Raw genomic sequence first — 12029 nt, forward strand, 5'->3', positions numbered from 1 at the left:
CGTAGCGATACAATATAATATTACGTGCATTAATCTTAATGCAAATATATCCGCTGATCAGCTGTCAGAGGATACGTCCTCACCGCACGACAGCTAGACCAGAACAAAACGCATCGATAGACATAAACAGCTTCTTAGCGACGATAGAAGATCCTGACAGAAGACCCTGATAGAAGACCCTGATAGAAGACCCTGATAGAAGATCCTAATAGAAAATCCTGACGATCGTATAATACAGGGATGTATCGTCAAACGGGCGGGACACGGACATAACAATATATATATATATATATATATATATATATATATATCTGTGTGTTCCTGTCTCTGTCTCTCTGTCTCTTCTCTCTTTTTTACAGTGCATTCTTTCATACATGCATACGTATATAATAATAAATATTTTCTACATTACATAAATAAAAATAATTACATACATACATACATACATACATGTATGTATTTTTCCTCTTTTTTACAGTGCATTCTTTCATACATGCATACGTATATAATAATAAATATTTTCTACATTACATAAATAAAAATAATTACATACATACATACATACATACATGTATGTATTTATTTTTATTTATGTAATGTAGAAAATATTTGTTATTATATACGTATGCATGTATGAAAGAATGCAATGTAGAAAAGAGAGAAGAGACAGAGACAGGAACACACAGATATATATAAAATATTTTCTACATTACATAAATAAAAATAATTACATACATACATGTATGTATTTATTTTTATTTATGTAATGTAGAAAATATTTTTTATTATATATGTGTGCATGTATGAAAAAATGCAATGTAGAAAAGAGAGAAGAGACAGAGACAAGAACACACAGAGATGTGCGTGTGTGTGTGTGTGTATGTATGTGTGTGTAAATATACATACACAGGATGTACATAAAAGACTGGAATATACATACATACATACCTATCGTTTTATTTAGCTATCTGCCTGTCTATCTAACTACCTATCTATCTATCTATCTATTGATCTATCTGTCCCTCTGTGTTCCTGTCTCTGTCTCTCTGTTTCTTCTCTTTTTTACATTGCATTTTTTCATACATGCACACGTATATAATAATTTTCTACATTACATAAATAATAAAAATAATTATATACATACATATATACATACATACATATAAATATATATATATATATATATATATATATATATATATTTGCATGTATGTATGTATGTATGTAATTATTTTTATTTAAGTAATGTTGAAAATATTAATTATTATATACGTGTGCAGGTATGAAAGAATGCAATGTAGGAAAGAGAAGAAACAGAGAGACAGAGACAGGAACACAGAGAGATAGATAGATAGATAGGTAGATCCATAGATAGACAGACAGATAGCTAAATAAATCGATAGATATGTGTATATATATATATATATATATATATATATATATATTGTTACGTCCCTGATCTTTCATCCCCTGAATATCATCCTTTGTATGTCGTTGTGGAACTTCATCGTTAAGGGGGTTGTTTATTGACAACCACCCTGCGGTTGTTTTGAGGCTCCATGACAGATTTGGTCTAGCTGTCGCATCGAGCAGACGCTTTCGAGACCAATGAGCATTTGCGGATATTATTTATTGTATTGCATCGTTCTTTTGTACTGGATTTTCATATTAAAACTCAGTACCATCTTAAGAGTCTTTGTCCTTTTCGAGCGTATTCCGCGTGTGTGAGAGTGTACAAGTGATTCGAGAGAGAACGTCCGGAGGACGTAACATTTTGGGGGCTCGTCCGGGATCGGATCGAGAGAACATCTCGCCGCAGCGGAACAGAACATCGAAAATGATACATTCCCCGAGGATTACCCGTTCACAAGTTCCGTCTCGAACGACTGACAGCGAGGAATCAAGAGAGCAAACGGGCTCGTTACCGGAAGTCGCAGGAGAACCGGCGGTAACAGAATCTACAGCTCTTCGGGTTCTCCTTCTTGAAATGCGAGAGATGCGACAGGAACAGACCTGAGAGGACGAAATTGCGGCGATGCTGCGTCGTCACAACAAGGAACTTCAAGCCTTGAAAGAGATTCACTGCCGACCACAAAATCTACAGCTAAGTCCTTCTATTAATAGAACGTGTGGAAATTCGGGTACGCACTTTTAAAATAAGGGAGACAATGATTTTTGCGCAATATTAGGGTTCAAATTAAAACCTGATACTTATGACGGGATAGATCACTTCGTGAATTTTTCTCGCAGTTTAATTTAATTGCTCAAGCAAATAGTTGGGATGATGCGACAAAGACTGTTGCACTTGCTTCGAGTTTGAGAGGAAAAGCGCGTTCAGTATTAGAGACGGTAGAAGACGTGTCTAATTTAGAATTTAATGAATTAAAATTAAAACTTAAATTGCGTTTTGAAGAAGGACTCTTATCACAAAATTATTACGTACAATTTACAAATCGGAAACAAAAGTTTGGGGAAGATTTGGCAACATTAGGTTTGGAACTCGAAAGATTGGTTTGCCTTACGTATCCCGAGTGCCCACACAAAATCCGAGATAAGATCGCCTGCGCGCAATTCATTTCGGCGATATCTGATAATTTTGTCAAACGAACTTTACAATTGGAAAACATAACCTCTTTGAGTTTGGCAATTGAAAGGGCAAAAGCCATAAAAATAATTCAAGGGGAGGGTTACAAAAAAAAAAGAGAGGAAATTTTAATAAAAATTTTTCGAGTATTGAAAAAAAGAACGCGCAGGATAAATTAGAATAGGATGAAAAAGATAAGAAAGGAAATAACGGAAAAGGAAATTGGCCAGGCAGCAAATTTAGCGCCGGCCAAAGGGAATGTTGGACGTGTGGGAAAATCGGACATTTCCGGTACGAATGTCCTATTGAGAAGGAAAACTTGGTTTAGCCGAGCTTACCGGGGAGAGTTTGGCTTCCGTGAAAAATTCCTCGGAAATTGTATTAAATGTTAATAGAATTAAGAATAATGATTATTTCATTTTTAAAGGAAAAGTAGATGATAAGATATGTTCTTTCAAGGTTGACACGGGCTCCGATGTTTCCATAATAAATAACAAATTTGTTGATAAAGAGAAAAGAAAGATTTGTAAGAATTTTGTTAATTTGAGATATCCCACCGGAGAAAAAGTTCATGTAGAGTTTTGGGCAGAAGTTAAAGTTGAATTAGGGAAATATTCGTTGAAAATTCCAATGTTTATTGCAGACATAAATGATGAATGTCTTTTAGGAATAGATTTTCTAAAATTGGTAAATTTAGAAAAAAATCTTTGAATCGGCTTTTGGAATTCCGATGTTTGAAAAAGAAATAGCTAGAATTGAAGATTCTTTTAAAAAAATTCCGATCCCCTTGAAAGAACTTTATGAAATAAATTCTCAACATTTAACTGAAATAGAAAAGGAAAGTTTTGTCGATTTTCTTAATGAATTTGATGATTTATTTTCTGAAAACATTATTGCGGGAAATTGTAATGTTGTAAAACATATTGTAAATGTGCAAGATTCTCCTCCCATAAAACAGGTTCCTTGTAGGATTCCGATTCAAATGAGGGGAGAAGTCGATAAGATTTTGGAAGATATGAGTTCACGTGGAGTAATTGAGGAGTCACATAGTCCATGGGTTTCTCCTGCTGTCATGGTTAAAAAGAAGGACGGTTCTATAAGGTTCTGTGTTGATTATAGAAAATTAAACGAGGTAACTATTAAGAATTCTTATCCCCTTCCCCGAATTGATGACATTCTTGACCAGCTAACAGGTAATTCTTGGTTTTCCACTCTTGATCTTAAAAGTGGGTATTGGCAAATTAAGATCCGTCTCGAGGACAAAGAGAAAACGACTTTTTCAATAGGTAAAGGACTTTGGCAATTTACAATTATGCCCTTTGGGTTGTGTAACGCCCCTGCAACATTTGAACGCCTTATGGAAAAGGTTTTACAAAATTTATTATCAAAAATTTGCCTTGTATATTTGGATGATGTGATAATTTTTGGGAAAAGTTTTACTGAAATGATAAACAATCTTAGAACAGTATTTTTACAATTAAGAGAAGCAAATTTAAAAATAAACCCGAAGAAATGTGTGTTATTTAGTAAAAGTGTAAAATATTTGGGTCATGTGGTTTCTGCGGAGAGCGTTGTTACAGATCCCGATAAGATTTCCGTTGTCAAAGATAGGCCAATACCTCACACAAAAAAAACAATTACGAAGTTTTCTGGGATTCTGTTCTTATTATCGTAAATTTGTTAAAGGATTCTCTTCTTTAGCTAAGCCCCTTTACATGTTGACAGAAGGTCAAATTAAATACGTATGGGGAGATGAATGTCAGAAAGCTTTTGAAAAGTTAAAGTTTTTATTATGTTCTTTTCCAATTCTTTCCTTTCCGAGAGAAAAGGGAGAATTTTTATTAGGTACTGACGCGTCGAATATAGGAATCGGTGCAGTGTTGTCTCAGAAACAAGATGGAGAAAAGAAAGTAATTGCTTATTTTAGTCGTATGCTTAATAAAGCCGAACGAAACTATTGCGTTACTCGTCGAGAACTTTTAGCAATAGTAGATTCTATAAGATCTTTTTGTCATTATCTTTTGGGACAAAAATTTTTAATCCGTACGAATTATGTTTCGTTACAATGGCTTTTATCTTTCAGGGATTTAGAAAGTCAATTAGCTCAATGGATGGAAAGATTACAGCAATACGAGTTTGAGATTATCTATCGTAAAGGGATTTCTCACAATAATGCTGATGGATTGTCTAGAAGACTTTGTGAATCAAACAATTGTCAATATTGTGCAAAAGTGGAAAGAAAAAATTCGGAGGAGAGAACAGTTTCTTGTATCGTGTTCGAAGGTGAAAATTTGGAAAATTGGCGTGAAATGCGACAAGATCCTGACATTTCATTTATTCTTCGTGCCAAGGAAACAACAATTCGTCCTCCACGCTCAGAAATAGTCGGAGAGGACATTTCAACTCTAATATATTGGTTGTATTGGGATTCTTTGATTGTGAAAAATGGGATCTTAAATTTAAAATCAAGTTGCTTTTTCAGCAATATAAATAGGTCCGAAAAAGAAGCGAACGTCCTGGGTTCGGGTACCAAGAACCGGCGTGGGGGGGGGGGGTGTAGGCCTGGCTCCCCCCTCCCCCCGTCGACCACCACCTTGCCGTGGTGAGGGGGCTTACCCTTCGCAAGGGAATAGCCTTGCGAAGGGTGCCAAGAGTAGTCGGTACCTCCTGTGAAGGTACACCTCATGGCAGCGGGCGGCTGCCAAAAGGGCTTAGGCCCACCGCCCTAGGGGAGTCCACCCCGAAAAGAAAACAAAAATATGGGAGGGAAAACAAAAATAAAGGAGGTACAGGTCCAAGCAGCCTTGGATATGTCAGGACCCGGCGGGGAGGGGGGTATAGTCCCGGCCCCCACCCCGTCGTCATCACACGACGGGCGGACGACAGAGCCTGCAAAGGCTTTGGAGGATTCGTATGGGTCCTCTGACTTTTACGAGTCGGAGGATTCATGCGAATCGGAGGAAGAAGAAGCTGGTGGCATGCGAATATCACGCATGCTCCACCGGTGCGACAGGGACTGCTCCAGGGTCATCCATCGAATTGTCGTGGAGCAAGAAGACATGGAGGAGGAGGAGACAGTGGAGTTGCTTTACGAGGATTTGTCCAAGTGGAAAGCCCATCTGACCAGGGCGAGGAAGTACATGGTCCTCGTGGAGCAAAGAGTGGAGGAAATGGAACGGGATAACCTAGCCCTGAGGAATGCATATAAGCACCTGAAGGGCAGCTCCACTCGGGTAAGGAAAAAAGATATTGGCTTGGACCCCTGGTTGCCGACCACCAGTACCAGGGGTACCAACACAGAGGGAGCGGGCCTTGCAAGAGCAGACAGGGCAGAGCCTCCTCCCTCATGGGCGAAAGAGCTGCAGGAGGAGATGAAGGACCTGCGGTGCGCCATGAGGGAGGAGATGGACAGGAACTCTCGGTGGAGAGACTACCTCTCCGACAGGGCGGGAGAGAAACTCCTGCAAGCTGGAGGAGAGAAAGGGAGGAAAGACGATGCGGACGGAAGAGGGGCAGGAGGGGTGAAGAGCACGGTGAGGGCAGCTCGGACCCCGAATGCTCCGAAGGGGAGGAAGGGGGGTTGGGGGGAGGAGAATGATGAAGGAGTAGAGGCCTCTCCAACCCTCGACACCTTGCCACCAGGCTTGGAGGTGGAGACCGAAGTCCGGGGGGAGGCATGGTCCAGGGTCGTCGGTTGCCGCAGGCGGAAGGGGGCGACAACAACGGCGGAGGAAAGACCTGTGACCGAAACCGACGGGAGGGACCGGACGGGAGAGAGGAGGGAGGTGCAGCCGAGGTGTTACCGATGCCTGTGTCCTGGACACATGTGGCGGCGGTGCACTTCGGCCGTGGACAGGAGTTCCCGTTGCTATCGCTGCGGGGCTCCTGGCCACATCGCACGGGCCTGCCGCGCCGGCCCGCGCTGTCCACTTTGTGTGGATCTGCGCCGGCCGGCGGGGCATGTCCTGGGAGAGCAGGGGTGCTGCAGGGCACCTCCGACGGGGTCGAGAGGCGGGGGCGTGCCTCCCCTTTCCCGGCCGTCGGCAGCCGTACCCAGAGGTGCGGCTGTTTGCGGCGGCGGGGATCGGGGGAGGGGCGCCTAGAAAATCCCGGGGTCGACGTTCGACGCCGGATGAGGGTGTCGGGGGGGGGGGGTGTGCGAGCATAGGATCGCACTCTGCCCCCCGGCAGCTTCTTGAGGGGGGGGCGGTCGCGCTCCCCGCGCTTAGGCGCGGGATGGGCGATCGTCCTCCCAGAAAAGGAGCCCCCCCCTGGTTGCGGCCAAATCCTAACTCCTACGGGAGCGGAGGAAGCCGCAACTGGGGGGGCGAGGGGGGGCCACGTGTCCCTGGCGGGCGGGCATTGCCCTCCCGTCCGGGGTGCCTGGGCCCCTCTCAAGAACGGAGACGTGACGTGTGGGGCCCTCTCACCGGGAGCCATAAGGCACCGGTGGGAGGGCAACACCGTCCACGGAAGGGAAGTTCCTCTCCTTCTGAGAGGAGTCTCCTGATGAGGGCCCTCTCAGTGAACCGCCGAACCGGACCACCCTCTTGGTGGTCCGGGGGTTGCGACACTGGGGGGGCGAGGGGCGATGGCTTGAGCGGGAGTTCTCGAGCCATGGCTCCGCCCCTCAAACTCTTTGAGAGGGCGCAGCGTGGGGTCGATGTCGCCCTGCGCCGCAACCGCAAGGAATCCGTACAATGACGGGGGGAGAGTGTCGCCTTCCGCGGCATCCTCCCAAGGAGGGATATGGCGGAGGGGCGGCCAGTCGGCATGGGATACCAGCATCCTGGCCGTCCCCTGTATAACGCCCGTGAAGGACATCCTCTGGGGTTTTAGTATGGTAAGTCCTGTCCCGGCTCTCCGGCTCGCCGATCCCGACTCTCCGGCCCGCTACGGCGGACCGGCCAGGCGGATGTGCGGGCCGGCCAGACGGGGCAGGGAGTCCCACATAACCCCCGCCTCTACCCGGAGGCGGATGGTACCATGAGGTTTCCCCAGAATCAAAAAAAAAAAAAGGCCTGGCTCCCCCCTCGTCGTCATCGTACGACGGGTCGTCTGCAGTTTTGCCGGCTGGGACTGCAGACAGGACAGCGACAGTGCCGAGGATGGACAAAGATATTGTGTGCGAACGGTTGCGTGATCTAGCTCTGCGCTGGAGGGATTGCGACCGGAATGTAGATCAGAAGGAACTTGCTGCGCAGATTCGCCGAGTCCTTCTGAGTAAAGTAGTGCGGGAGTATTAGGCTCATCACGAGTATAAGGACCTCGCGAGGTGTGTGGACGACTTTTTTCGGGAGTGCTCGCGAAGGGGAACGAAGTTCTGCACCGAACACGTCTGTGTGCAGTTCTTTGAACCGGTGATTGCAGTTAGTACTGCAGAATCAATGACTGGTGAGACTGGTGAGGGAGAGAGTGACTCCCAGCCTCTTCCTTCACCGGAGAAAGTGAGGGGTGATAGTGGGGAGGAACAGGAGATTGGCGAGCCATCTTTCGTTTCTCTACCTTCATCGGATTCGCAGGAGAACGAGAGCGAGGAGGACTATGCTCTAGCAGACATGAGGGTGATCACTGGGCAGAAGCAGTATCCCAAGAAGTCGCCCTAAAACCACGGGAGATTACGTGGGGATTGCGGAGGCTAAGAAGCGTGTGTGCCGTGTTAGGAGGCAGGAGATCCTTTTGAAGGACATTGATAGACTGCTGGACTCTAGTTTAGGACCAAATCTCGCTGCGGTGGGAAGAGAGAACATCCCCTCGGAAGAAGTGTTCAGATCCAGCCTCAAGAGAGTCACCAATTTGGAGCTTCGGAGACTGGTCGGGTTGTCTGCCACACAAGTGGAGAAGGCATCCAATATCACTGGTCTCGACGAGATCGTAGCCAGGGATCTTCGGGTGTCTTCAATGAGACTTGTGGGTATTTTTGACGAGATGGCCAATCGGGTTGTTGTCGAGACGGATCCACAAACCGAGGCACTAAGGAGTAAAAACTTGGGACTGCGGGATCGGATTGCGGCTTTGGAGCGTGAACTGGATAGGGTCGGCGCAGAAATGGCGAGCTTCCGAGCGGCCATTCCACAGTTGGAGGCGGAATATTTCTTTGGCGACAGAGGAGCAAAGAAGCGACCTTGCCCGGCACCATCATCTCCGGGATCGCCATCGGAGCGGGTGGAGGCAGAAACGGTTTTGGCTGGAAGTCACCCCATCACCATGGCGGATCTGTCGTCCATATTGGACAGACAGTTTTGCCGACCTTAGGGTCGACATATCTTCGGCGGTGTTGACTAATATTAAGCCTCTGCTAACTGGGGGGCTGGGGTCTCTTCTTCGGAAGAGGCCCCAAGCATGTGCCCAGGGCAGGCGTTGCTGGTGACCGAAAGTCACCGATTGGTCCCGTGGCTAGGGGCTCCGCCGCTTCCGCTCTTGCGGAGGCTTCGGTGGATGCCCCTGCCCCCGGGACTAGTACAAGTAGACGTCGTCGTCGCCTCGGAATGTCCTCTGCCGGGAGAGTTCGTTCTTCGGGCACTCCCGCTCAAAAGAAGAGCCGAATTCCTTCCCCTTCCTCTGCGTCGGTGATCTCACTGACGGTCGGGAAGGGGGAACAGGAGAAGACTTACGCCTCGGTTTTGTCCGAGGCTAAGTCTAAAATTAACGTTAAGGAACTAGGTATTGAGTCCATGCGTATGCGCAGGGGAGTAACTGGCAGCATTTTGTTGTCAGTTCAAGGTAGGGACTCGTCTGCGAAGGCGAATGTACTGGCGGAAAAAATGAAAGAGGTGTTCCCATCATCAGGAACGATTAAGGTTGGTTGCCCCTCTCGGATGGAGGATATCCGTATAAAGGGGCTGATGGCCTTCGTGAGTCGCCAGGAGATCCTCGATAGGGTTGCCTTGGATGGAGGCTGCAGTACTGGGGAACTCAGGGCCGGGGTAATCCGTTTGTTCCCTGGGTCAGATTTCGGAACGCTGTGGATACGCTGCCCTACTAGAGTGGTGCGAAAACTCGTTGTTGCCGGGAGTATTGTGATGTCGGGGGGGTGGGAGAGGCTGGATGTTGTTTATCTGGCCCGTCGCCCCCTGCAGTGCTATCGGTGCCACGAATTTGGCCACTCGGCCAATGGTTGTGGCGCCGATGTTGATCGCAGCGGCCTATGCTATCGATGTGGTGGCTCGGGGCATAAAGCGGCCAATTGCGTGGCGCCGCCCCGATGCCTTTCGTGCGCGTCCAGGGGAAAGCCCGCTGGGCATCGCGCTGGGGATCGGCGGCATGTGCTTGCGTGCGTGTCCCTCCTAAGAAGCGTTGGGAGGGCACTCCCGCAGCCGAGCGCGTGCGGACTCCGGGACGCCCTGATGGGGGGGCCCCTGCGACTCCGGGATGGGTGGGGGTAGACTGTAGCCTGGGGCGAGGGAGGTCGTCGCGAGGTGGCTCTCCTGTGCCGAGCTGCAGTTCTGCCCCCGATGTCTAGTGTCGTTTTTGTCCTTTGTTAGTCGTAGAGGGTAGCGGTGGATGCGGGGGGTTCCGGGGAGGATGCCGAAAGGTGACTCCGTGGTCTCCCTGTCCCGCCAAGTTTATGTTGTCTGTATAGTAGGTAGCGGCGATGGGTGTTTGAGTGCCGGGGAGATAGCCGAGAGGTGACTCTCTGGTCTCTTCACTGCGCCAAGTTTATGTTGTCCTAGTCTTGTTGTCTTTTGTTGCAGGTGGGAGTAACATCTCTTCCCACTTTCATTGTAGTCGGCCATTATGCCTTAGTAGTGGGCCTCATTGAGGGCTGGGCCTGTGGCCCTTACTATTGTGGTTGTGTACATGTAATGTGCACGTACTTACTTACTTACTGTAACGTCCTGTGACGTCTTGTGTGTGGGTAGGCGACTGCGGTCGCCTCACTGACCGGGTTCGGCAGGGAGAGAGGTGGGGGCCTCGATCCCATTGCACGTCGACCCTGGGAAGTCCGGGGGGAGCTAGTAGCCCGGCTCCCTCCGATGCCCTTAACCGGGCAAGAGAATGTCCTCTCCGGGGGGATACCGGTAGTATCCTCTCGGGGGATGTGTCCTCCTAAGGACGCCGGTCGGGTATCCACCGTGAAGTAATGCGAAAGCGGTTCCGCGGTGGACAATACCCATACGACCAGGGGCTTCAGTCAGGTTTTAGGTCGGTCCCCCGTCCGATAATCCCTCGGGATAGGGCGGGAATCCACCACGAAGTCTCCTGGCCCTCCCTCAGGGGTCAGGACGCGAAGTTTGGTCAAGCAAATTTCCTGACTCAAAAAAAAAAAAAAAAGATTAAGTACATACATGTATAACCACGAGCGTACACATGCGTATTCAATTTTAATCATATCTCATTCCATTCGATATTATTTATTTCTTTTTATTTATTTTAATTGCATGGATGACATTTTTCAGTTAGCTCAGTTTTAACATTATTATGGATAGTTACGCGCGAAACGCCGCTAAAATGATCGCGTGAGAAAGTCTTACGTTTTAAGTTTAGCGATGGAGTGATTTTGCCACCGAAAACACATTTTGTTCCATCGATTAATGGAAGTAAGCAAATTAAAAACATCCCACGGATGTTAAGGTAAAATTAGCAAAATAGCTGAAATTAAAGGAACGTGATAGAAGATCAAAGATCACGGAAATAAACTTACAAAGAATTGTAAGATGTGTAAAGGTGACAAAATCATTCCCAGCTAACGAACCGAAAAATCGGATCATTTTTAGTTCAATTATAAAAAGCAAGTTGGAAATCCAATAGCGACAGGGACAGCTATAATAAATGATTCCGAAACGGAAGCTACCGTTGAAATCAACTTGCTGCTAAGAAACGAGTCCAACAATGACTAGTGGGGAAAACCCTAATTTTAATCAGTCCGAAGATTCTACATTTTATTTTGTTTGATCACGTTGAACTCGTCATAAAACATTATTTCACATTTTGATTTGTTTTCGGATAACTTGTCAAAATTCATAACTTTTAGTCTTGGAAACATGTAATTGTCTAATTCAATGAAGTTAGAAAAATTTTATTTTTGTTTGGTTATGTTTATTTTATTTTTAGCAAAAGTTAATCCGAATGTATAAATAATGCGTTTCTGGTCAAGATAAAAATAATTTTATAAAAACTATAAAATCATAAAAAACAAACAAAAATAGTTAATAAGTTAAATTGTTTAATTATTAAGTTGTAAATAGATGTACATAGCTTAGATAACAATAAGAAATAGTTATAAGTTCATCATAAGCATCCGTAAGAAAAATCTAACAATAAGAACTTTGGATAAACAACGTTCACAGTGAAAAAATAAAAAAAGAAACTCTGGATGAACAGAGTTTACTCCCAAGCGTCGCGATACGCCAAAGCCTCAGCGGTGTAACGTCCCGCCATTGGTCGAAACCTAAAATTTTTCGCTTTTACATCATTTCTTGCGAGAACCCATATAATTAACTAT

This window comes from Nylanderia fulva, unplaced genomic scaffold, assembly GCF_048542155.1.
Source record: "Nylanderia fulva isolate GAGA-0341 unplaced genomic scaffold, ASM4854215v1 Scaffold143, whole genome shotgun sequence".
NCBI lineage: Eukaryota > Metazoa > Arthropoda > Insecta > Hymenoptera > Formicidae > Nylanderia > Nylanderia fulva.